The following is a 26,058-nucleotide window of genomic DNA, read 5'->3' as shown; positions in this document are numbered from 1 at the left end:
AAAAAGTTTATGGAAAAAAATTGTTGAACACATGCTTCTTCTCTGCCTCCTTCTGAAACCTTATCAAAATAGAAGCAAAAGAATGTCAAGGTCTATGAACTACACAAGATGAGCCTGGATCATCTTCGGTGTCCACAAGGATGTGTTGAAAAGAAAAAAGGGGGGGAGGGAGGCACATTGAAAGGACATGAGAACAAAAAACAATCTGAAAGAGCTCTCAGTGACCAATGCTGGAACAATCCGAGCAAAAAAAGAAACATACTATTGGCCCTAGCCTCAAGAATAAAATAAATATTCCTAAGTCCATACTGATAGAAAGAAATGATTGAATGAACAAATAAATGGAGGAGAAGAGACAAGTTTTCCTTACAGAAGAATTCCAATTAAGAAGTATGGAAGGAACGAGAGAAACACAAAATCTCTGCTGGAAACTCAGTAATCACCGCTGCAGGCAATGTGTACCAATGAACACTAAAAGCAGTGGGCAGAGGTTTAAGGAGAAATAGGATATTTGCAGAGCCTCCAAGTAGCTCCCAAATATATCTTAATTACACAGAGGAAAGCTCTGCCCTCCTCTGGAACTTTACGGAGAAAAACATGGCAGACACCACATCAGCAAGCGACTGTATGAGCATCACTGGTCGTGCGGACATCAAGCACCTCCAATATGAGGCGCTGAGAGAGCACATCATCTGTGTGGTAGCCTTTCCCCAAATCCCAAGCCTCCATCAAATCATAAGAAAAGGCCAGACAGGTCCCAAGTAAGAGACATTCTGGAAACCACAGTGCTCTTTAAAAGCGCTGAGCTGGTGAAACAGGAGGAAAGCCAACAGATTAGAAGAGACTAAGAAAATGTGATGATTGCATACAAGGTAGGGTCCTGGACTGGACCCTGAGACAGAAAAATAATATTACTAAAAAAAAAAACTGATAAAATCTGAATCAAGTCTGTAGTTGAGTTATTAGATTTCATTTAGCCTTTAGTGCTGTACCGTACCAGTGTCGATTTCTTAGCTTGGATAGTCATCCCAACGTTACATAAGATGTCACCATTAGGGAACTCACTGTACTATTTTTGCAACTCTTCTGTAAGTCTAAACTTGTTTCAAAATAGAAAGTTAAAAATAAGGCTTACCACGGGCAGCACGCATGGAAAAATGGAAAGAGACAAGGTTCTGGATCCCATTTTTCCACGGCGAGAGGACGGCTGAAGCCTCCCCCCACCCCAACCCCAGGACTACCCACTGCCTTTAACCCATAAATTTCCTTCTTATCCATGGGGGTGGGGGGAGTGGGGGGAGGAATCTATAGACTCACAGGGACAGGGGCAAGAAGCAGGAGAGTGGACAACAGACAGACGGCAGGAGTTGAAATATGGAAGAAGAAACGAGGGAGGAGGAGCCAGCAGAGTGGAATATCAACTGACTGCAGAGAAAGATGCCAGTTCATGCCAGGATCCCAGAGAGAAGGCTCCAGAAGGTGGAGGCAGAGGGTAGGGTTGAAAGAGAAGCTGTAACTCCGCATCACGCACAGCTATGCCTCTCACCTCCACCTCTTACTCCTGTGTTGCTTCCACCCAGTCCTCTGACTCCGTCTCTCCCCAAGAGGCTCCAGGGACAAAGCCCCAGGTTGAGAGGAGGCAAGAGGTTAAAGCGAAGAGACGAAGGTCACATGGAACCTTCTCTGCCCTGGACTCCATCATGAGCACCCACGGTGCTCCCAGGCAGGCTTACAGCCCTGCAGCAGAAGACGGGAAGCTTCTTCCCCAGAAAAACTGAGAGGTCCCAGAAGGAAGAGCTACAGATACTGACATGTGAGCATCACCTGGTGTCACAGTCAGCTCAGGCTGCACAACAAAGCACGACAGAATGGGCAGCTCGAACGACTGAAATTTATTCTCCCATGGTTCTGGAGCCTGGAAGTCTGAAATCAAGGGGACAGCGGGGTTGGTTTCTTCTGCAGCGTCTCTGGTTGGCTTGTAGGTGGTCACTGTCTCCGCTGTCTTTATACCACCTTCTCTCTGTGCCTCTGTGTCCTGAGCTCCTCTCCTGAACTGGGCACTGGTCAGATGGGGTTAGACCCACCCTCGTTCAAGGTCCTTTCTAAACAGTCATATTCTGAGGTACGGGGGGGGGGGCGGTTAAGACTTCAACATATGAAGTTGGGGGTTGCAGGGGACACAGCTCAGTCCATAACATCCAGTGAACTAGCCGTCTACCTGCTTGAGTGCCCACAGTGGGTTCCATGGGTTGTTCTACCCACAATGCACAGAGAGGTCCCAAACACCTCAGCACTTTCCTCCTATATATGAAAGAACCAAGCATCACCAGGCCTTGAGGAAAATTAGCAACAGCCAGACCGATGCCAAAACCAAGAAACAGATGCCATACCCTTGGAACGAGGAGGGCATAAACCCCATGCAAAGCAGAGGAAACCCCATAAGCCTCAGAGAGTCAAGGGAGAGACACTGCACTCCTAAAATAAAAACAGAGTATTCAGAAAAGAACACTAGAGGATGAGAAATGCTTGAGAATTAAATAGAGCATTTTTTTTTAAGAGAAGAGTTGGGAGACCAATTCTCCCAGGAACTTGATCAGAAGGCAGAAAGTCAAAAAATAGGAGAGAAATAAGAAACATCATGGGTCCAATCAAGGAGGCTTAGCATCCAATGTAGAAGGAGTCGAGAAAAGAGAGAGCAGAGAAAATGAAAGAGGTAAATGCGTAGCAAAGAAATATCTACCTGAACCCAAGATCCCAAGGGAGCAAATTTAAAAAGGAAGAAGGAAGGAAGAAAGGAAGAAGGAAGGAAGAGAGAGAGACCAAGAAAGAAGAAAGAAAGAAAGAAAGAAAGAAAGAAAGAAAGAAAGAAAGAAAGAAAGAAAGGAAGGAAGGAAGGAAGGAAGAAGGGAGGGAGAGAGAGACAAAGAAAAGAAAGAAAGAAAAAGAAAGAAAGAAAAGAAAGAAAAAGATTAGAAAGAAAGAAGGGAAGGAGGGAGGGAGGAAGAAAGAGAGAGAGAGAAGGAAGAAAGGAAGGGAAAGAGGTAACTCATGGAAGCAGGGCAGTGAGCACAGGGGAGGAGAGGGAATCCCCAGGAGAAGGGCTGCCCACCAGGCACTAAGGGCACCAGAGGACCGTCTCCAAGGAAAGAACAAAAACGCCACAGGAACTGACATGCTTGACTCTGCAGAAAAGGGCATCCAGAGGGGGTTACGATCATGTTGGAGCATCCGGGATAGTAACCCCAAAGCTCCAACAGAAACATCCAAGCGAGGAAGAGGGGGAAAAAAGTGCAAGAAGACTGATGAAAATGTATTATGTGGCCTCGGTGCAAAACCCTGGGAGCTGGCCACGGGGTAGATGGGGATCCACACCTGATCATCAAAATGCAACAACCTGCTGGACTCAAACACTGTGTTCAGGGGGCGGCTGGCATCTTTTCTCGAGAAGATGAAAGGCGGTGCTAAAAACATCAATCGAGGTTAAGCTGGGGTTTCAAAGAAAACGCCGATGAAATGAGGGCACAATTAAGAACGTCCCAGCAATGCAGTCAAAAGCAGAACTGGTTCTGCAAAACATCACCTCAGCAAAATCATATTCTGGAGGATGGAGGAAAGCTGAATCAAGGCGGGGGAGACGTGAACTAGACACTCATGGGGAGGCTGACCTTCAAATGGCCTGGGGGCCTCTAAAAGATGAATCAAGAATGGGAAGGAAAAGAGCACCCTGAAAGGAAAGTTTTCCTAGATGGTTTAAAATCTTAGTTGGGGAGTTCCCGGTGTGGCTCAGCAGTTAACCAACCTGACTAGTATCCATGAGGACGCAGGTTCGATCCCTGGCCTCACCCGGTGGGTTAAGGATCTGGCGTTGCCATGAGCTGTGGTGTAGGTCCTAGATAAGGCTCCTATCTGGCGTGGCTGCAGCTCAGATTCGACTCCTAGCCTGGGAACTTCCATGTGCCACGGCTGCAGCCCTAAAAGACCAAAAAAAAAAAAAAAAACTTAGTTGGGAGATGAAAAGGGCTCCTAAGTTCCTTCCAGAGCCCCAAGCAAAGTGGAAGAAACCAATCTCTCTCTTAGGAAATGCCTTCTTAATGCACCAAAACAGCAAAGAGCAGGTCACATGGAAAGAAACACAACAAATAATTCTCATCTTTGACTTTAGCGCTAGGCATGACCCCTCAGAAATAAAAGCAGACTTCAGGTATTCTTTATCCTGCAAAGCTGTCACTTCACAGCCCTAAGACAGAAGGACCTAAATGTGTCCAATGCCTGAAGGCACTGCTTATGGCCCCCACCCCTTACTGACAAATTTCCCTTCTGAAATTGCTTCAAAGCAGCAACTGAGTTTAAAGGCCAACCCCGAAAGATAAATAGGGGCTCTAATGGGAAGGGCTGCCATACTGTGAGGAACAAGAATCAGTTCAATCACAGATCAATGCAAAGCACACCAAGTGGGGCATCAAAGACAAAGCGACTGAGAAGGAAAGAACCCCGATGCCTGAGCTTCCCGAAGTTTCGGTGTGTGGAGGAAGGCTGGGAAGAGGGCAGGAGTGGGGGACCCTAACTGCTCGCCTTCCACAGAGAAGACCCCAGATTCCGGGCATTATGCAAATTGAAAGAAGTCAGACACAGAAAAAAAAGGCACTGCATGATCTCGTTTCCATGCAGACTCTACAAAAAAAATCTAAAACACAGAAGCAGGTGTTCCCGTCATGGCTCAGCAGAAACGAATCTGACTAGGATCCATGGGGACAAAGGTTTGATCCCTAGCCTTGCTCAGTGGGTTAAGGATCTGGTGTTGCTATGAGCTGTGGTGTAGGCCAGTAGCTATAGCTCCAATTCAACCACTGGCCTGGGAACCTCCATATGCTGCGGGTTCAGCCCTAAAAAGACCAAAAAAAAAAAAAAAGAAGAAGAAGAAGAAGAAGGAATAAGGCCATTGAGGAATGGCCAGCACTCTGTAATCATAATTGGAAAGAGATGACCAAAGAACTATAAAAATGAAAATCAACATTAGGATGGCAGAAGATCCAAATGTAACACCAAATATAAAAGAATTTAATTATTATCCCTGGTTGGATTAGAAAGCAAAATCTATTATACAGGGTTTTTTTTTTTTAAGCAAAAATGACTAGATTGCTAAGTTTATGAGTCAAAATTAACTTAACAATTACGCACGGTCATTATAAAACGTTAAAGGTGTACTGAGAACTGAAAACTAGAGGATGTTGAACATTTCTCAAAAAATAAATGTCAATGACATACATAAGTAAAAACGGACTGCCCAGGTAGAGAACATGACAGAATCTGGGTTGCAGTGAGAGACTACAAATTGTGCCGTCAGAATTTAGTCATCCATTTTAAAGTTTAAAATACCAAGCCAATGAGAAATATAAAATTTTAAACAGTAACTGGGGAGAGAACAAGCAATTATAAAAAGGGGAAGAGGAGTTCCCTTTGTGGCTCAGTGGGTTAAGAACCTACTAGTACCCATGATGATGTGGGTTCAAGCCCCAGCCTCACTCAGTGGGTTAAGGATCCCACATTGCCGTGAGCTGTGGTGTAGGTTGCAGACGCGGCTCGGATCCTGTGTTGCTGTGGCTGTGGGGTAGACTGGCAGCTGTAGCTCCAATTCGACCCTAGCCTGGGAACTTTCACATACCATGGGTATGGCCCTTAAAAATACATACATACATACATACATAATTTGGACTTTTCATAAAATATTATGCAAGCTTATATATGAAGAGCATGAAGCACACTACCTAGCAATACCGTATGGTAAGTAAATGAGAGCTATCCAGACGCCCCTAAATAACAATCTAAGCTAGAGGGTCAGCATATTGACCCCAAACCCAGCCCTCTGTCTGCTTCTCTTCATGGTTTTGTACTCTTAAAGGATTGAAAAACTATCCAAAGAATAGTATTTCTGATACATGGAAATTATACGAAATTCAAATTTCACTGTCCAAAAATAAAGTTTTATTGGCACACAGCCCTGGTCATTTGTGGCTGCAACGCCTAGGGTTGCTTTCACAACGGTGGCCGAGCTGTCCAGCTGTGACACAGGGCATACAGCCTGCAGAGCTGAAAAATGTTCCCTCTCCACCCTTTTCAGAAGAAGTTAGCTGGCCTCGTCCTAAATCAATCACTGGACAAAGGTAGCAAGTCAAGCAATTATAAATCAATGATGTGTTTCCTGTGGGTATAACGTTGTAAATGGAAATTCCATTCCTGGAAGCCCATATCATACCACCAAAATACTGAAGCTGCTTACATAAGAAAAGAAAGACATTATATGACTTTATAAGCATTTATTACCTTCAAACAAACAGTGCAAAAAACCGTGTTCTATATGCAAATGTACGTATCTACAAAACAGAAACAGATTCACAGATCTAGAGAACAGACTTGTGGCTGCCAAGAGGAAAAGGGGGTGGGAGAGGGATGGACTGGGAATTCGGGATTAGCAGGTGCAAACTATTATATATAGAATGAATAAACAACAAGGTCCTACTGTACAGCACAGGGAACTATATTTGATATCCTATGATAAATCATAATACAGAAAAGAATATGAAAAAGACCATATATGTATATATGTACATATGAATAGATATGTATATAGATTCAGTTATTTATATATGTATATATGTGTGTGTGTATATATATAAATAACTGAATCACTTTGCGGTAGAGCAGAAATTAACCCAAAATTATATCACCTATACTTCAATAAAATAAATCTTTTTAAAAGCTATGTCACACATGTTTCTTTGGGGGGATTTGTCTGCGTGGGTCAGTCTGGCTGAGATCTTCTGGTCACAGTGATGATGACGGCAAGGCAGTGTCCCCCCTGATCAGGCTCCCTGGGGAGCAGGCACCTGTGGTTGTTCTGGGGACCAGTCACATTTACATCGAAAATGATGGGTGTGGGTTCACCTCATGTCCTGAATGTACCCAGTGGCTCTAAATGCCTGTCTATGACACATGCCCAGGCAAGGACAGTGACCAGAAAGAAAATCTTCTTCCATGAACCTTTGCTCCTGTTTCAAAACGATGCTGATGGCTTAGCTCCAACGGCTCATCATGTCTCTAGGATCAAGTTCACACTCAAGAATTTGACACACAAGGCCCCCAAAGACTAGTGACTGGTTCTGAGCTCATTTCTCACTAGGTCCTCCCTAAACTCCAGGCACTGGTGACACTCATAGTGGCATTTTGATTCTTGCCTCTGGAAACCTTGCTCGACTGTCCACCTGACAGGACATGCATTGACTCTAGCCCCACTCCTGCCCAAACCAGCTTCCATCACTTTGCCACGAATCCTTTTAGTCCTTAGGATGTGTTGACAGAAGACTGAAATGGGGTATCTATCTTCCCCATCACTACAGAAGATGAAAGTAAGTGAAATTATCCTGACTCTTTATAACAGAAGATGGGAAAGGGGAAGGCAGATGAGAGGAGAGAAGAGAGCAGTTCACACGCTAATCCATGAGGTCAAAATAAAACTGAAAGATAAGGTATGACAACACGGGACATGGCTGAAACACACATTAAAAAGGAAAGAAAACTACTGAAACTGCATTACAATCAAAGTACAGGCTGCTTACTACAGATGTACAACAACTGATCAAGAGCAAAATTCAGAGAAGGGCTCTCTTTGATGGGAAGAGAACAGCGCATCGAAAGTTGAGGTGGCAGATTCCAGAGAAACCAAACCTACGGATGAGTCCTGAGAAAAGGGTGGTGGGGGTGGACCTTGAGCAGAGAGAGCAAAACAAGGAGAGAACGTGGGGGAACGCAGAGATGGTCTGCACCCTTCCGCTGGAGAAGTGGGGGACTCTGCCCAAGCAGAGGTCTTCATCAAACCCACCCCCTTGGTGGCCCCGACAACAGACTCTTTCCCTACACCTCACAGAAACGTCATCATCATGAGAAAATGCTAAAAACGAAATAACACTAATTAGGACCAGGGCTGCCTACTGTCTAGGAGGAAATCCCTGGGGAGGAATGTGGGGAGTGAGGTCACACTTCTAAGAGTACCCTAAAGGGGAAGCATCTGAGTTACAGAAAGAATAAGGTGGGCTCCACACTCAAGAGAACTGCTGGTGCTGCTGCTTCTCCTGCTGCCAAGGCCAAGTCAGGGCAGATAATGAGTCACTTAGTTCCATTGTCCTTAGGGGCTCACCTGATCTGTTCATCACTGCTGTGGTCGGGAAGGGAACACACACTGGGGAAGGGGGGATCTAGGTCTGGCTAGGTGCCTCGTCACGTGCTACCAGGTAGCCTGTACTCCCCAACGGTGGTCCTTCTCACGCTGGTGGAATTGCCCACTTGCCCTCCACTGAGTGGACAGACACACTCATTGTTTTGTGCATCTCTCCGTGGGTGCTCAAGAAAGCGCTGTTTAAAGTAGAAGGTGCACAAGGGGCACAAGACATGCAAAAATACCGTAAAATTGAACAGAAATGTTCCACCTGAAAGAAATACAAACTAAAATTTTGTGGTCACCTTGTATGTATGAAATAATTTCGTGCATATAAGGTGACTATTGCTTCTATATAAGCAATATGACTATTGCTGTGGGTGTGTATCTTGCTTTTTTAAACTTGTAGGGCTGTACCCACAGCACATGGAGGTTCCCAGGCTAGGGGCTGAATCCGAGCTATAGCTGCTGGCCTACACCACAGCCACAGTGACACCAGATCTGAGCCACATCTGCGACCTACACCACGGCAACGCCGGATCCTTAACCCACTGAGTGAGGCCAGGGACTGAACCAGTGTCCTCATGGAAACCAGTCAGATATGTTTCTGATGAGCCACGACAGGAACTTGCTATGTGTGTGTATTTATATATGTATATGTGTTGTGTAGCTATATATATGAATATGTATCTTATGAAATATATATTACTATTAGAGAGCTATACATGTGAATATATTTTATGAAATATATTTATAGCCACATATATATGATGAAAAAGCAAAACTGTGGTAAAATTCATCAAACATTTGTTTACATGATACAATTTGTACAAATTCTCAAGCTGGGAAAGCAACTTGGCAATTTGTCCAAACACCCATATGTCTATATGCCCTGGCCTAGTGACCTCACTGTAATGACACAGCCTAAAAAATCATTCTCAACAAGAAAAGCCATATGAACTACAAAGTTCATTAGTGCATTATCTACAATAGCAAAATGTTAGAAACAGCTTAATTATTTAGCAAAAGAGTTGGTTAGGTAAATTGTTAAACACAGACTCGATGGAATAGAGTTTACTCACTCGTGCAAGACAATAATTTTTAAAAACCTAATTATATGGAGAAATCTTTGTGATATAAAGTTAAATGGATACATTTAAAATATGAAACTAAAGTTCAGCTAAAATTAAAAACCATGTAAAACTTCCTATTAATTTAACAGGATTATGTGTGCTCTTCGAGAAAATATTACAGGTGACTGTGGGTAAGTTTTTCACTTTATTTTTTTTACTATTGTAATACTGTCTATGTGATGATTTTATTTATTAGTGAGATATAACTGACAAGTAACATTGTATTCCTGGAGGTATACAATATAATGATTTCATATATGTGTGTATGTATATATATATATAAAACTGTGTGTGACATAAGACCACAATCAGTTTTGTGTGCTACTTTGTTTTTAACATAACTTAAAGCTTCTCTGCATTTCACTGGAACTAAAAAAGAGGAGAGCTGCTCTTCATACTTCTTTTTGCTCCATAAAACTTTTCATTACTAAAAAAAAAAAAAAAAAAAAAAAAAAAAAAAAAGGAGTTCCCGTTGTGGCTCAGTGGTTAACCAATCCGACTAGGAACCATGAGGTTGCGGGTTCGGTCCCTGCCCTTGCTCAGTGGGTTAACGATCCGGCGTTGCCGTGAGCTGTGGTGTAGCTTGCAGACGCGGCTCGGATCCAGCGTTGCTGTGGCTCTGGCATAGGCCGGTGGCTACAGCTCCGATTCGACCCCTAGCCTGGGAACCTCCATATGCCGCAGGAGCGGCCCAAGAAAATGGCAAAAAAAGACCAAAAAAAAAAAAAAAACTTTTCATTACTTATTTATACTGTTGTATAGAAAATGCAGTTAAAAACAGCAAAAGAAAAAGATTGTTTTGAGGGGGAAAGGATAAATAAAAAAGGATGCAAAAAGAGGATTTTCTCCATCAAATATTAGAATAGGTTCCAAATAAACAAATCACAAACAGTAATAATGGCTTAAAGGCAAGCCACAGATCACTGAGGTAGAAGAGAGATCTAAAAGTAGACCTAAATTTTTAAAGATTTGGAGTTCCTGTGGTGGCGCAGTGGAAACAAATCTGACTAGGAACCATGAGGTTGCAGGTTCAATCCCTGGCCTCATTCAGTGGCTTAAGGATCTGGCGCTGCCGTGAACTGTGGTGCAGGCTGGCAGCTGTAGCTCAAATTAGACCTACATGCCTGGGAACCTACACATGCCGCGAGTGCGTCTCTGGAAAAAAAAAAAAAAAAGCAAAATAAATAAATGACTAAATTTTTAAAGATTTAAATAAATAGAAAAGTAAAATAAAATGTAATAAAAGTAAAATAAAATGTAATTATAATAGAAATCAAAGGACAAAATGTAGAAAAATATGCTGAGGTCCACATCCAATCTCAATTTAGTAGCAAAAAATACTCAATATAACAAATCAAACCACAGGAAAAACTAGAATAAAAAATAACATCCCTCCCCCAAGTAAAAGTTTTTTTTTTTTTTAATTATTGTTAACGGAAGAGATTTCAAAGGAAAAACAAACATTTATTCAACTAATATCTGAGTTCTCATCAGGCAGCAGTTACTGTGATACACAACTGTGTAAATATTATCAACTTTGAGGAAGCCCAGAAAACCATAAATCAAAGGAAGACAATAGTGTTGGGAAACCCAGACACAGGTATTATTACTATACACGCATATACAAAACACAGTGTATATACCAATACCTCCTACAAAGGAAAAACATCCCACCAGTCTCCAGCACAAACGGATGGGTAAACAGACCTCCCTTAGCAAAACAGTAATGGCAAATGGGTGGAATGGTGTTGGTAATTAAGCCAAAACAGTGGGCAAACTCTTTAAAATGTATTAAATGGCAAAAACAAAGAAAAAACTATTAAGCCTGGTTTGGGCAGGGAGGTAAGTAGATTGGCTCAATTCTGCAGGGAGAAAGTCTGCCTAGTTGTATCAAGAGTAATTAAAAACATGACGAGAACAATAGCCCAATCATATAAACACGCGTAAATAATGCAAAAGGAGAAAAAGAAAGTTTGCTTGTGGATTTTTTTCTTTCTTTCTGTGTAAAGACACTAGGAATAGAAGCATTTGGTTATTTTTAATAGATAGAAGTGGCCTAAAATCCAGCAATAGAAAATGGAAAAGCAATAACGGTATATTAAACTTTGGACTATTACAGAGTCATTACAGCCACACAGGAGCAAGGAAGACCATTTACCAAATACTGCGAAGCCAAAGAAACTGAATATCCGTAATGACTACAACCATGTAAAAAAGCTCCATGTGTTTAAATAAAGATGGAATGAGGATAAGGAGAGAGGAAAAGAATTCAGACATTTTAATAAAAAGTGTATAATGTGATTTTTTGAACACTTCTGCAGGATACAGGTACACACAGAACTAACATACTACTTGCATTCTTCAGAATTGGCTTTGAGAAACCATTAAAGCATTTCATACCCACAGACATGTTTGGTAAAGGCCAAAATGGTACGTGGTGAGAGGGGCCCAAGGAAGATGTCCTGGAATTATTTACAGGCCTCTCACAAGGGTGATGAGCACACAGTGTAGGTCAACCAAGCTGGGGTGATTCAACACTGCAAAAACACCTCCCGCAAACAGCCCGCACAGAGCCACGGGCCAGGCTTGTTGACACGGTCGTGGGTCTTTCCAGATCACCTAAAAACAAGGCAGAGGGTTTTAAAAAGGAGCATTCTTATTCAGAGAAAGCCATCCCATCATTACCACCAAGAGGCTATGAGAAGTTTCTTGGAAGGAGCTGCTTTTCAATACAAGGTACTGGGTTAAAAACATGTGTGCCTTTATTTCCAGAAATCAGCATCTTTCTCAACACATTTCGCAAGGAAATATATGTTTGTGGGAAAAGAGCAGTATTAAGCCAATGGATTCAACTATCACCAACTCACTGAGAAGACAGAAATGCACGTTTTGCTTTAACAGAGACAAGAAAGAGGAGTTTCTATTACCATGGCATAAACCTCTCGAGAGCAGGCACAAGGTTTTATTTGACTTTATAACGTTCAGCCTGACAGCATATGATGCTGAGTGGATGGCTGGAGGGCTGGATAGGTGAATGGATAGATGATGGCTGGATGACTGACGGAGTGGCTGTTTCAGTGGCTGGATAAGTGGCTGGATGGATGGGTAGCTGGCTGGGCAGGAGGATGGCTGCCTGGGTGGAGAGCTGGGTGGATAAGTGGATGGACAGAAGAACAGATAGGTAGGTAGATGCGTGGATGGATGGATGGATGGATGAACAAACATATGATTATGAATCCTCATCTACAAGGATCTGCTCAAACCATTCAAAAATACCCGTGAGTTACAAAAGTCACAGTGGTAGGAACAGTAGTACTCTGACCACAAGCCAAATAAGGGATCAAACAAAAGACTTGAAAAGTTATCCGCCCCCCAAAATAAATGATCATCTGTGAGAACTTGCAGAGAAAAAACAAAAAAAAACAAAAACAGGGTTTTTGCCCTGTAAGTGAAGCTCAAACCCCTGGGTCATTGAATCAGGGTGAATGCAACACAGTGAAGAGCTTAAAGGAGTCCCTCTTGACAAAGGAGAGAGATGTTTCCCAGCCAGGGCCAACTTCGCCGCAGCAGGAGCTGCAGGTCAGCACAGAGGTTTCCAAAGTGTGACCCTGAGCAGCAGCAGCAGCAGCACCCACCTCGTGCTGTTTATTGCAAAGACAAATTCTCAGGTCCCACCCAGATCTGCGAGTCGTACACTCTGGGGGTGGGGCCTGCGATGATCCATGTTTTAATAAGCCCTTGCTGGAGTTCCCCTCATGGGTCAGCGGCAATGTATCTGACTAGCATCCAGGAGGACGCAGGTTCAACGCCTGGCCTCGCTCAGTGGGTTAAGGATCTGACATTCCCATGAGCTGTGGTGTGGGTCACAGATGCGGCTGGGATCTCACCTTGCTGTGGCCACCACAATTCCAATTCAACCCCTCGCTTGGAAATCTCCATGTGCCACAAGTGCGGCCCTTAAAAAAAATAAAAAACAATTTTTAAAATGTTTAAAAAAATAAGCCCTTGCTGAACTCCCACAGAGAGCCCATAAGTGAAAGCACTCCACATTGGTTTTGACCCAGATTTCTCTTTTTTTTTTAAGAGTGGGAAGAGGGGAAAAACGTGTTTTCTTCTGATGAAAAACACAGAGACCCTCAGATGAAATGCAAAGACATTAAGATTCCTTTGATACTGTCATTTCCAACCACACCACCTCCAGAAACCAGGACTAAAGTAGTCTGCCAGGAGTTCCCGTCGTGGCGCAGTGGTTAACGAATCCGACTAGGAACCATGAGGTTGCGGGTTCGGTCCCTGCCCTCGCTCAGTGGGTTAAGGATCCGGCGTTGCCGTGAGCTGTGGTGTAGGTTGCAGATGCGGCTCAGATCCTGCGTTGCTGTGGCTCTGGCGTAGGCCGGCAGCTACAGCTCCAATTCAACCCCTAGCCTGGGAACCTCCATATGCCGCGGGAGTGGCCCAAGAAATAGCAACAACAACAACAACAACAACAACAAAAGACAAAAAAAAAAAAAAAAAAAAAGTAGTCTGCCAATCAACCCATCTTCCCAAGCCACATGGGCTAGAGTATAGGGTTAATCAGGAGTTTCTCTGTTCTTGGATTTCTTGTGCTGGCACTGGTCACTGACACCTAGTTCAAACGCCCCAGAGGAAACTGGAAGTTCAAAGTCTTTTGGCCTCCTCTTAATCTCTCCAGTCCAAGGCCAAGTTTAATGGGTATATTCAAGATCAACAGAGAACAAGGAACGTAACTCAGCGGATTAAGGAAATGATAATGGGAAACAAACTGAAGGCCTTTGCTTTCGTGCAGCAAGGCTCATGTGCTCATCACACTCATTTTGCTTAGTTCTTGCTTTGGATGCGCCAGCAGGAAATAACTAATATTTATTGAGGGCGACTCTGTGCATATTTTTCGTTTACCCCAGACCACATCCATTTGAAGCTGGTATTTCCATCCCCTTCTACAGATGAGGAATAAGGTTATAATAAGTTCAGTAATAGTCTTGGTACAGTAGGCACATCGTTAGGGATGAGCAGAGAAGGGGGCATGGGACCAGACGGCAGGAAACCACACAAACAGCGGGGTCCATGGGCAAAGAAAAGTAGGAACCTCTAGACTGACGGGAAACCACACATTATGGGGTGATGAGTGCCCTGGAGGCAGACCAAGAACAATGGAAAGGGCATGAATTTTTGGTGCCCCCATGTAACCCATTGCTTATGATGCCCTCATTATAATAAAATTATAATAAAATTAGCTATGCAGATAAGAAGTAACCCCCCACCCCGTGCACCTACACTGGGACACTTAAAATCAAAGCTTAAATAAGGACAGATTTCCTCCTCCCTTTGGGAAGATGGAGCCAGAATGAAAATTAAGGAATAGGACCCCCAAACTCCACCTTTCCAGGGAATATTCCGCCCTGTAATCGGATGCCCCTTATAACCAGTGTGCCAGAGAAACACAGGGCAGCTGCTCGCCTCTCTGACCACCTCTCTTTAAGAGGTGTGTTTTTCACTTAAATAAATCCTCACTTTTCTTTCTCAATTTCCATCTCTTTTTTGAATTCCTTCTGCAACAGGACAAGAATCTTCCCTTTGGAAACAGTCTAAAGGCCACACCGTATTAAGTGGCATAAGCATTTGCTTTTAATCCCAGATTAACTGAGGGTCCCCAGGACCATCCCCAGCTTGATGACTCACCACCAGGAGGCCTCCGAGGACTCAGCAGAGGATCATACGCACAGCTGGGACTTATCACACTGCAAGGGGACGAGGCAAAGCCAGCAAAGGGTGAGGGCGAATGGAATGAGGTCTGGAGGAAACCAGGCCCAAGCTTCCAGAGTCATCGCCCAGGGGCATCACACCGGAGGCGAGGAGTTGTGACAACCCAGGTGAAATATTTTCTACCGGAGAAGCATCTGGGGCTTTAGTACAGGCTGGTCACGTGGGCCTTCCATGCACCCAAGCTCCAGACTCCCAGCAGAAAGGCAGGTGTTCAGCATAAGCCATATTTGCACAAACAGCGAAGGCATGGAGAGCCACTTTTATTAGTGAGGAAATTATAGGAACCCTCCCGAAATCCAAGTTCTCCAGCGCCAGCCGAGGGCCTAGCTTGCAAGCTGAGCTCTGGAAGGACAGGCATCTCTGGAAGGCCCTCAAGGTCAACTCTCTTCCGTACACCAGGGGAGCAGCTGCACAGCCCGTCCGCTCTCCCCTCCTGTCCCAGGACCTAACTGCTTCCTCAAGCATCTCCCTACGGACCCCATGGGCCCTGGGCAGTTTTTAAGTTTCCTAATCCAGAGTCAATGCTTCCATTCTCCGGTGTCTGGATCTCCTTCCAGAACCAGTCTCTAGTCAGCAAAATGTGTTAGAGGATCTCAATTGTACGGCGGGATTTTCACTGATGGAGGGGAATGAGTGACATCACAGAGACAAATAACACTGAAGGAAGCTTTGTACTACATTTCCCAAGAGAAGGGGCTATGCCATGCCATGCCATGCCACGTTGGGCCGCGGGGGGGGGCATACCAGGAGTTGCTCTGGGCACAAAAGAGGAAGGAGAAGGAAGATTAGGCCACAGCCTCAATGGTGGAAGGCAAGACAGAGGAGATCAATGATTTAGGATGGGCTGGTCTGAATTCTTCTGGAGCGCTTAGGGCACAGGGGCTGTTCCTTGATGCCTGGTGCCTGATTCTAGGCAATTCAGGGCAGGGGCATCTTGCTTGGTATGTGAGAGTTAGATAAAGAAATGAATCAGGGTATGAGTCTGGATGGCAGGGGAGAGAGAAACAACAAGGCTGGAGTTCCCATTGTGGTTCGGGGTAACCAACCTGACTAGTATCCGTGAGGATGGAGGTTCAATCCCCGGCCTTGCTCAGTGGGTTAAGGATCCAGTATGGCCATGAGCTGGAGTGTAAGTCACAGATGTGGCTTGGATCCCATGTTGCCGTGGATGTGGTGTAGGTCGGCAGCTGCAGCTCCTATTTGACCCCTAGGCTGGGAACCTCCATATGCCACAGGTGTGACCCTAAAAAGATCCCCCCCCAAAACAACAATGAGGCTGTCAGGTTTTCCCTGTGATTAATGCATGCCATGTTAAGAGAACATAAACAGAGTCTAAGAACACAGTGAGAACACCAACCTGTGGCCTGTCCCCTGATCTAGAGCAGGTCCATCCTCTCTCCTCAATACATGGACAGTGTTCCGCCAAAAGCAAGCATCGAGATACATGGGCTCACTGAGATCACTATTTTGTGGCTACTGGTGAAATAATGGTTAAGATCCCAGGCTCCAGAGTTAGCCAACTGAGGTTCCAATCCCAGCTCTGCCCCCTAAGGTTTGAGGAAGCTGCCATCTATAAGATGGGGTTAATGAGAGTCCCCTCCCCCCCAGAGCTATTCTGAGGCTATAAAAAGGTAATGGATGTAAAGTTCTGAGCAGGTGCCAGACACAGACTATGTGCTAAGTATATATTATTGGCCACTACTGCCCTTCCACTTGACCCTCAGCCCCAGGCCAGAGCTGGGCAAACACATTTTTGTATCAACTCAGAGCCCTGGATCTGAAGATGGGTGCAATGGTCAGAAGCTGTGGCCAGAGGCCATTATAGTGTCTCCAGACACTGGGACAGACAGACAGCTCTCACCTATCTCTTGATCTACTTAATGCCTTAAGAACTTTACTCCAATAGGGCCATATACATCTGAGACAGCGCTGGACACCGATGGCTATGGATACCAAAGAGTGATAAAGATATCGCTCTTTTTAATTCAGGGGAGCAACTGAAATGGAGGAAAATGAAGTTGCTTTAGATAACAAACTTCAGAGCTGGAAGGGAGAAACATCATACCCAAGAACCCATTTTATAGGAGGGAAAACAGAGGTTCAGAGGGGTTAAATGACCTTGCCAGGGACAAAGGATCATCAGAACCCCTTCCTCAGTGTCCAGGCTGTTATCCCCTCCACCTCATGTCCTTATCGCTTAGCACCAAGGCCAGAGGCAGGCTCTGCTTCATCACATGGATGAACTCTATGTAAAGTCCCTTCTCCCTCCTCCAATTCCAACACTGGGCCATCCTAGGAGTAGCATCATTTGATTCTGAGGATCCAAAAACTTAAAAAAAAAAAATATATATATATATATCCCTTATTGCAAAATGGGAAGAAAAATAAAAACTTAGTCACTAGAAAAAAAAATTATCTGAACCAAGAAATGTGCATTTTCAAATCCTTATTCGGCCAGGACCACAGTCCAAGCTAAGTGACCTGGGGCAAGTTTCCACACCCCTGTGATCCTCAGATTCGTCATTTATAAAATAAGCATCTTATCTAATCATTTCACAGGGTTGTTTTTATTAGTAAGACAGCAGATACAATAATGCTTTATGGCTTTAAAACACCACATTGATACAAGAAGCCAGTATGCTTTTTGTCAATACACACCAAAAGAAAGTAAAACGGGCTCCGTTTTTTAACTGCACGTGGACCAACAACTCATTATTTTATTATTCACTTGCTATTTCTGTAGCTAATTTCCCAGCTTTCGTTCTTTCCTCTTACAAAAGAAGCAAAAAGGAAATCAATGAAATAAGAATACTGCTATTTTCCGACACAAATTAAACTCTACATTCAAACACAACAGAATAACCAGCAGCACATGACTCTCTTTTCTCAGTCTCCCCCCTCCCCCTCAGGGAAAATCCACCATATGGCAGGAAAGAATTGACTGGGTGTTTCAACAAATGGGAGCCAGCCTGGCCTCAAAGCTCTGAGGAGAAAAGACGGTGGCATTTGTGAAACCGGAAGTGAGGTCACTGTTGCCGTCTTTCTCCCAGCTCTGCTCCACTGACTGAGCCAAGGAAGTGGGGTCTTTTCAACAAAGAAGCCAAAGGGGTATCAGTGTAAAATCTGATTCATGTGGACAATTAAAGTAGATGATGATTAAAGACCAAAATAGATGCTATCAAAGATTCTAGGTATACATATGCCACTTACTCTACCAGGTTCTGTGTAAGGAGAGACTATTAGATGCCTGGGAGGTTGATAACAGTCAGAAGCGTGTCTTGAAATAAAGACAACACCTAGGATTAAAGCCTTTCCATCAAGAAGTATTCAGGAATTCCTATGGTAGCTCAGCGGTAATGAACCTGACCAGCATCCATGAGGACACGGGTTCCATCCCTGGTCTTGCTCAGTGGGTTAACGATCTAGCGTTGCTGTGATTGTGGTGTAAGCCGGAAGCTACAGCTCTGATTCAGCCCCTAGCCTGAGAACTTCCATATGCCACAGGTGTGGCCCTAAAAAGACAAAAAAATTAAAAATAAAGAAGTATTCAGAGTCTGATAAGACATCACCCTACATCCACTATAACGGCTAAAATGAATAAGACTGACAACACCAAATGTTGGCAAGGGTGAGGAGCCACCGGAACTCTCAGATGTTGCTGACGGAGGTATAACTTGCTACAATGACTTTGCAGAACTATCTGACAGTCTCTTCAAGAGCTATGACAAAAAATTCCACCCTAGGTTTTTATACAAGAGAAATTAAAATTTAGGCACGTGCTTGAGGTTAACAGATACAAATTATTGCCTTTGGAATGGATGAGCAATGAGCTCCTGCTGTGTAGCACTGAAAACTATGTCTAGTCACTTAGCATGGAGCATGATAATGTGCAAAAATAGAATGTGTACATGTATGTGTAACTAGGTCACCATGCTATACAGAAGAAAAAAATTGTATTGGGGAAATAACTATTCAAAAAAAATTTTTTTTAATTTAGGCACATAAAAGTCTTAGCCAAGAACAGTCATCGTAGTTTAACTCATAATAGCCCCAAACTGGAAATGATCTGGGTGTCCATCAACAGAAGGAATAAACGGTGCTATATCCGTACATGGAATACTTCTCAGAAATAAAAAGGAATCAAGGCTTCTGATAACAAAATAACACAGATCAGGGGTGAGCCAATTATACCTGTAAACCAGCCACCTGTTTTTGTAAATAAAGTTTTATTGAAACACAGCTGCACACGTCATCTGCATATTGTCAGAGACCTTGTGACTGGCCAGCCTGAAGTATTTACTATTTGCTCCTTTAAGAAAAAGTCTGCAGACCTCTGACAAAGATAAATGCAAAAACATTATGCTGACTGAAGAAAAAAAAAAAAAAAAAGAGTTGGTACTTCATGGTTTCATCTCTGTGAAATTCTAGAACAGGGGAAACTAATCTATGATGCAAAATATCAGAATAATGCTTGTTTCTAGTGGATGTGGAGGACTGGCTGGGGGAGGTACAAGAATTTTCTGGCATGATGGAATTTTTCCACACATTGGTAGGATGGGGGTTACACAAATGAATGAGGTTGGTCCAAACTGATCAAACTGTACAGTTCAGATCAGTGCATTTCACTTATTTCACTTATAAATTACACCCCAATTTGGAAATACTTAAAAAAAAATTTCTTTTTTTTCAAGAAACAGAAGGGCAGGCTCTAAGCTCTCAACTGAGCTCTCTTTTATTTTTGGACTCTGTGCATTCTTAGCTTCACATTTCAAATTCAAGTTCAAACTCATCTTGTACAGCTGCTTTTTCTTAATGACCAGCTGTTCCTAATGACCAGGCCTCGGGCCTCTTGGGACTCCTCAGAAGTGGTTTTTAACCTTATTCCATCGATGGTCTTTGTTCAAACAGTCCTACGGGACATGCCCCAACATAATAAAAGTTCAAAGCAAAGATTTGACGTAGGGGTGAGGCCAGGCCAATCCTTCTCCTGGCCTCCCACCCAAGCCATCCCTTGACGGGCCTCCCCAGGGCATGGCCGCAGCATCAATGCCCTGCATCCTGAGCTCACCCCTGGACCACCCTGCCTGGTGAGCTCTCACGGCCGAGGTGGCTCACGCTTCCCTCACGCCGACAGCCCATCCCCTCCAGGAACCGAGACTGGAGACCAGCCAGTCCCCAGTTCTCCCTGACCCCCTCTAGCGTCTATACATCAGGCATGCCACCCCATCACCTCCATCAGCAGAAACACCTGGAGTGAAGGACCACGAGAAAGGCTGTCCTTCATGGAGCATCGAAGCCTTTTGTACGGTCCTCCTCTCTTGTTTCAAAATCTTGTTCTCTCTTCTTCAAGTGCCATGGGGTGTGAATTACAGGCTTACTAACACACCAGGTGTAGTTCACATTTGAACCGGGCTTGCCCTCCAGAAAAGCCCTTCCCTGCATCCTCACTTTCCTTGGGCACATTTCTTGTGACATATACTTGTGTCCAGTGACCCAAGGATGTGTCCAAAGGTTTGCTGCAGACATGTCAACATGTAAAATGACAAGCACCTCCCAACTTTTAAGCACAAACTCTACGCTCAAAAGAACAAAGTATCCCACAATGGAAAGTGGACGGGAGTTAAAAAACAATGTTAGGACACCATCTATTTTTGCGGCTTCTTGAAAAAACAAAACTACTGAGCAAAACTAACGACAATGATCTAAACAAACAAAGCAAACAAAAATGAGCGTAACTCAGGAGAGATTCCTACTTGTTCCTCACAAGTTGCCCCTTGTCTTTTTTCCAGATGTTCCTGTTCAATCAGTCACGTTACGGTATCTTCTAACTTGGAGATGGTTTCCCCTTTTGCCGTTAATGTCTTCTTACCCTGCGGCTTTATCCGAGATTTAAGTGTAGCTTTATTTATTTATTTTTTATTTTTTAAAGTTTGATTGCATTATAATTGATTTACAATGTTGTGTTAATTTCTACTGGACAACAAAGTGATTCAATTTTATATATATATACAGATCGATTCTTTTTCAGATTCTTTTCCCATCTAAGTCATCACAGAATATTGAGTGGAGTTCCTGGTGTTATACTAAGCTTTGCATTTAAATGTAAAATTCAGAGAAAAGTGGGAAGAGTTCTGAGGGGCAAGGCTGGGGCAGCTGTCTGCCTGGGTGTTTAACTTTGGGGAGAAAAAGAGAAAGTAAGAAACACACAGGCTCCATCCTGAGGGAATTGGTTGCAGGCTGCAACACACCTAGCCTTTCTTGCTTCTTGACTGGGGGATCAATCTTAACTTACAGGACCAAGCAGCTGAGTTTGCTCGTACAGGCTCAAATTCCATAGTACTGGTTAGGAAAATCATAGCTCTAAGTTCTTTTAGGGAACTGAGTTTGGAGTTTCGATGCTATTAGGCTAATCACCCCTCATTTCCATCATGCTCCCAAGGCTGATCAGCAACTAAAGGGCAATGGCAAATGCAAAGTGAAATCTGGTTGGTCCGGGGGGCTTAGGATCAAGTTCTAGGAGCCTCTTCCACCTGCTAAGCCCCAAACCCCAAATGCAAGCTCTTACATCTCTACTTCAAACACAAAGGCCATGGAGTACCCACAGGAAAAGAGCAAAGGCAGCAAGATGGTTGGGCCTGCCCCAGGAGGCAGGGCCCGGCTCAGTTCGGGGCTGGAGCATGGATGGGAGAAAGCAAAAGAGGACCCCCTCTCACGCACAAGGCTTTCACAAGCCACCCCCCCTTCCACCTCGAGCATGGCCCCAACTGGGTCCTAGATTCTAACCTAAATAGAAGAGTGTTCCCTCCTCTGGGAGAGGAGAAAGGAAAATTAGAAAGAGATGCAATTCAGCTTCTGGTTTTACATAAAAGGAAATTAACTAGGAAATAGACATCCAAGGACCTAAAGACCCGCAAAAAAAACCAGAATTCTCTTCATTCAAAAACAGGTTCCAGGAGTTCCCTGGTGACTCAGTGGGTTAGGGACCTAGTGTTGTCACAGCTGTGGCTCAGGTTGCTGCTGTGGCACAGGTTCGACCCCTGGCCTGAGAACTTCCATGTGCCATGAGCACAGCCAAAAAAAAAAAAAAAAAAGAGTTAGGAGTTCCCGTCATGGCGCAGTGGTTAACGAATCCGACTAGGAACCATGAGGTTGCGGGTTCGGTCCCTGGCCTTGCTCAGTGGGTTAAGGATCCGGCGTTGCCATGAGCTGTGGTGTAGGTTGCAGACGCGGCTCGGATCCCGCGTTGCTGTGGCTCTGGCGTAGGCCGGTGGCTACAGCTCCGATTCAACCCCTAGCCTGGGAACCTCCATATGCCGCGGGAGTGGCCCAAAGAAATAGCAACAACAACACAAAGTCAAAAGACAAAAAGACAAAAAAAAAAAAAAAAAAAGTTAAATATCTAGTTACGTGTCTACCCATTTTGGGAGGGCCTACATAGAGTAACTGATACTTAACATAAAATTATAACCATTATTTTATAGATCTTTGTTGATTCAGAGGGCACACAGGAATCTTGAATTATCTCGGAGGTCTTTACTGTGAAAGGAATAATCCCAACAGCGGACTAACCTTTCCTGGCAGAGCCTGGGCTTCATGTATCACACCTCTACCCTGCAGAGACACCCTGCGATGGACTGTAATCGTCACCCCCATTTTTCAGACAAAGAGACTGAGTTAGAGAATTAAATAATGCTCACCGCCTGGTCCCACAGTTTGTGTGGCTGGCGGATTCCTCCTGTCTTCAACAGCTGCCCTGGGAAGAAGTGTATGAAGCCAGCAAAGCCATCAGCCGGTTTGGACCAGATGGGTGAAACGGTAAAATGTCCAGCTAGACCGCGGGTATGCTGCCAAGGGCTCAGGCTTAGTTCCTGGAGAAATGACACTGTCATCTTGTCAGGCACAGCTCCTGCCATAAACTGACACTAAATGGAAAAAAGCTGAATCTCCCTCACTCCACACATCTGGGTCTTAAGATCGTAAAAGAATCATGAATTCCGCAAGGTCCATGGTGCCCTGAGAGTCCAGCATAAAATGCACATGGTTTGTTCTAAGCAGCAATTACCTTCTGCATCCAAAGGCCCAGCTTGCAAAGCCTGAAAACATTAAGCGGTTCATTAACAGAAGCGTAATTTTCTCCGCAATCCAAATGGCAACCCAAGAAGACCCCCAACAAATCGGGGAGATGTCAGGACAACCTACCCAGGAGATGAAAAGATTCCGCACATGAGCTAATGAGCATAATATAATTCCAGGAGAACGTCCCCATCTGTCTGCTGCTGGAACAGCCAGCTCTGCCCTTCCCCAGGACACAGGAGCCGCTGTCACACTTGGAAGGCCGCCTCCTTTGCTCAGGAAGGATCTGCGGCAGAACCCGCAGGGCTCTCAAAACGTTACCCGAGAGGCCTTAGAAACAAGACTCCGGAGTTTAAGTGAAGTAATAAAGTAGATGTCTTCCAAATGTTGTCATGATTAATGACCCCGACGATGCCTCTCTGACCGTCGACTCCGTTGACAAGACCGGGAGGAGGACACACCTACGCAGTCGGTCCCCAAACAGAAAGGGCAGACAGCAGCATGCAGTAAGGTTCTCCGGACTTTGAGCAGCTGGTTCTCAAAGGGTGGCCCGGCGCCAAGCGCCAGCAGCACTTGATAGAAATGCAAATTGGGGGGCGGGGCGGGGGAGGAGCCACTCCAGACCTAACGAATCAGAAACTCAGGTGATGACTGACGCACAGTTAGAGGCGTGCTGATGTAGTGGTTTGGAAGCAAACTTCACCTGCTGACCCTTATCCCCATTCAGTGTAATTCAACTCACATGCATGGAGCGCTTATGCATCAGGTATGGCAAATGGCACAGGCGTCAGGAATTAATGAAGAGGCTGCCCTTGAGCCTTCTTTTTTCTCTCTCGCTTACATCCAGCATCCTTCTTCCTTGCAGTCCTTCCACTGAGAAGACCCTATGCCGATCATGCCCTCCCCAATTTGCATGTATTGAGGGGTGACAGAGAGCCACAGCTTTAACTGGCTTGAAGTATCAAAGGAAAACTCAGTGGCTAGAAGAATAGCCAGAAAGTTGGAGGTAAAATCCTGAGAGGGAGGCAACTACAGATGGCGTGAGTCCAAAAAAAATCTATGTACAAAATCCACCCAGCTCGCTGGCTGACTACTCAACGACGCATGGATGTGAGAGACCTCAGGAACTGGTGCAAAAAAGCAGCAGCTGGAAACTGAAAGAAATCAGTGGAGACGTCAGTGGCTGCCTAGCACAAGAGACTAAGACTGGATTTGTTTTGTTAGAACAAAAATCCTGTTAAAAGGAAGAGAGTGGGATCCAGAGTCTCTAAAACACATATTTCATAATGTCTAGAAATTGATAAGCAATCACTAAACAAGCAAATAAAGAGGAAAATACAACTCATCTTTGGGGGAAAAATTGTTAAAGCAATCCAGAGATGTTCAAATTCCAAATAAGAATTTTAAAGCAGCTATTATACATGTGTTCAAGAATCTCAAATGAAAATATATACACAATTAATAAACAGATGGGAGGTCTCAGCCCTCAAATTGGATACTATGCAAACAGAACCAAATGAGAATTCTAGAAAGAGAGTTAACAACTGTTAACAACTGGAATGGTATTAACAGCACATGGGAGAGAGGGGATGAATCAGTGAACTTCAAGGTAGATCAATATGAACTAAACAATATGAAGAAAAGAAAAACAAATCAGAAAAAAAAATGAATAGAACCTCAAACCTGTGTGACAGTATCAATCTCTATATATGGAGTACCAGAAGCAGAGGAAACAGATACTGGAGAAGGAATAAATTTGAAGAGTTAAGCCTAAAACTTCCAGATTTAGTGAAAGAGAAATATAAATTCATAAAGCCCAACAAAACATTAAGTAGGATCAATATAAAGAAAATAGCATCTAAGCAAACTGCTGGAATAGAAATGTTAAAACCTTGAAAACAACCAGAGGGGGAAAAGAAATGACATGTTATATACATGGGAACAATAATACAAATGACAAGAAAAGCAACAACAAAAAATAATCCAAAAAGCGAACTTCTCATCAGAAACCATGGAGGACAGAAGACCCTAAAAAAGAAGACCAAAAAACCGAAACTGAAACAAAGGCATTTTCAAAGAAACCAAATGAGAGAACTTCTCACAAGCAGACCCGCAGTACAAGAAATGCTAATGGCAGCTCTTCAGCCTGAAGGAAAATGACTCTAGCGGTAACTCAAATCTACAGAAAGGTGTGAATATTCCTGGAAATGACATGCACGCGGTGGTCTCTGAATTAAAAGCAGATGGAAAATATACATTTTAGAAGATTACTTACATCTTCAGGCAAGCAAACTTTACCCTCCTGAGTTATTTTTAATTTTAATACAAATAAATATACATTCTATATCAAACTTTGGTACTGATTTTAAAATGCTACAGGTCTTTCCAAAACATCTCCAAAAATTTGATGAAAAATGTTGCAGCAAAATGTTCCCAATTTGATGATTCTATTTACATAACCTACAGTCTAGATTCTGCTGAATGGCCCTATTCAGGTGTCTTGATAAAAGTCAATGTCTGCATATAAACAAGAGTCAATAATTTCAATAAACATTTTAAGACATAAAGTTAAAGAACCTCACGCAAACTCTATGCATGCTTATTTAAGCAGTCTGCTGGCAAAACCCGTTTAGAAGCAAACACACTTCTGTCCTGTCCCCTGCTTGTTTTCGAGCTGGTGCTCTAACTGGCATGCTTTTTCCCTCATCTCTATCACCTCTACATATCCAACTCCATCTGGCTTTCGAAGTACAGCTCAAATGCCTTCTCCCCAAAGAAACTGCCTTCTTCTCACCCGGCAGAAGGACTCCCTCTCTTCATGGAACTCTCTCAGCCTTGCAGTGCTGTCTAACTGGAATT

General features: G+C 43.9%; 1 protein-coding gene and 2 long non-coding RNA genes across 6 annotated transcripts in view; all 3 read right to left on the bottom strand.

Moving 5' to 3' along the window:
• GALNT17 (polypeptide N-acetylgalactosaminyltransferase 17) overlaps positions 1-26,058 on the bottom strand; it is a 423,891-nt gene that overhangs the window by 366,322 nt on the left and 31,511 nt on the right. The window lies entirely within an intron of this gene.
• LOC146404422 (uncharacterized) lies at positions 10,786-23,739 on the bottom strand. The gene is made up of 3 exons (XR_014840371.1): positions 23,326-23,739; positions 22,824-23,219; positions 10,786-11,961 (listed from the first exon to the last, which is right to left on the bottom strand). It is a non-coding gene; the product is annotated as an uncharacterized LOC146404422 (long non-coding RNA).
• LOC146404423 (uncharacterized) lies at positions 17,944-20,963 on the bottom strand. The gene is made up of 2 exons (XR_014840385.1): positions 20,677-20,963; positions 17,944-18,614 (listed from the first exon to the last, which is right to left on the bottom strand). It is a non-coding gene; the product is annotated as an uncharacterized LOC146404423 (long non-coding RNA).

Source organism: Sus scrofa, chromosome 3 (assembly GCF_054392235.1).
Source record: "Sus scrofa isolate SSC_HxYL_T2T_F1_AM1 chromosome 3, Sscrofa_HxYL_maternal_Yorkshire_Landrace_v2.0, whole genome shotgun sequence".
Taxonomy (NCBI): Eukaryota; Metazoa; Chordata; class Mammalia; order Artiodactyla; family Suidae; genus Sus; species Sus scrofa.
The sequence above is the reverse complement of the archived record's forward strand: the minus strand, read 5'-3'. Positions and strand labels throughout refer to the sequence as shown.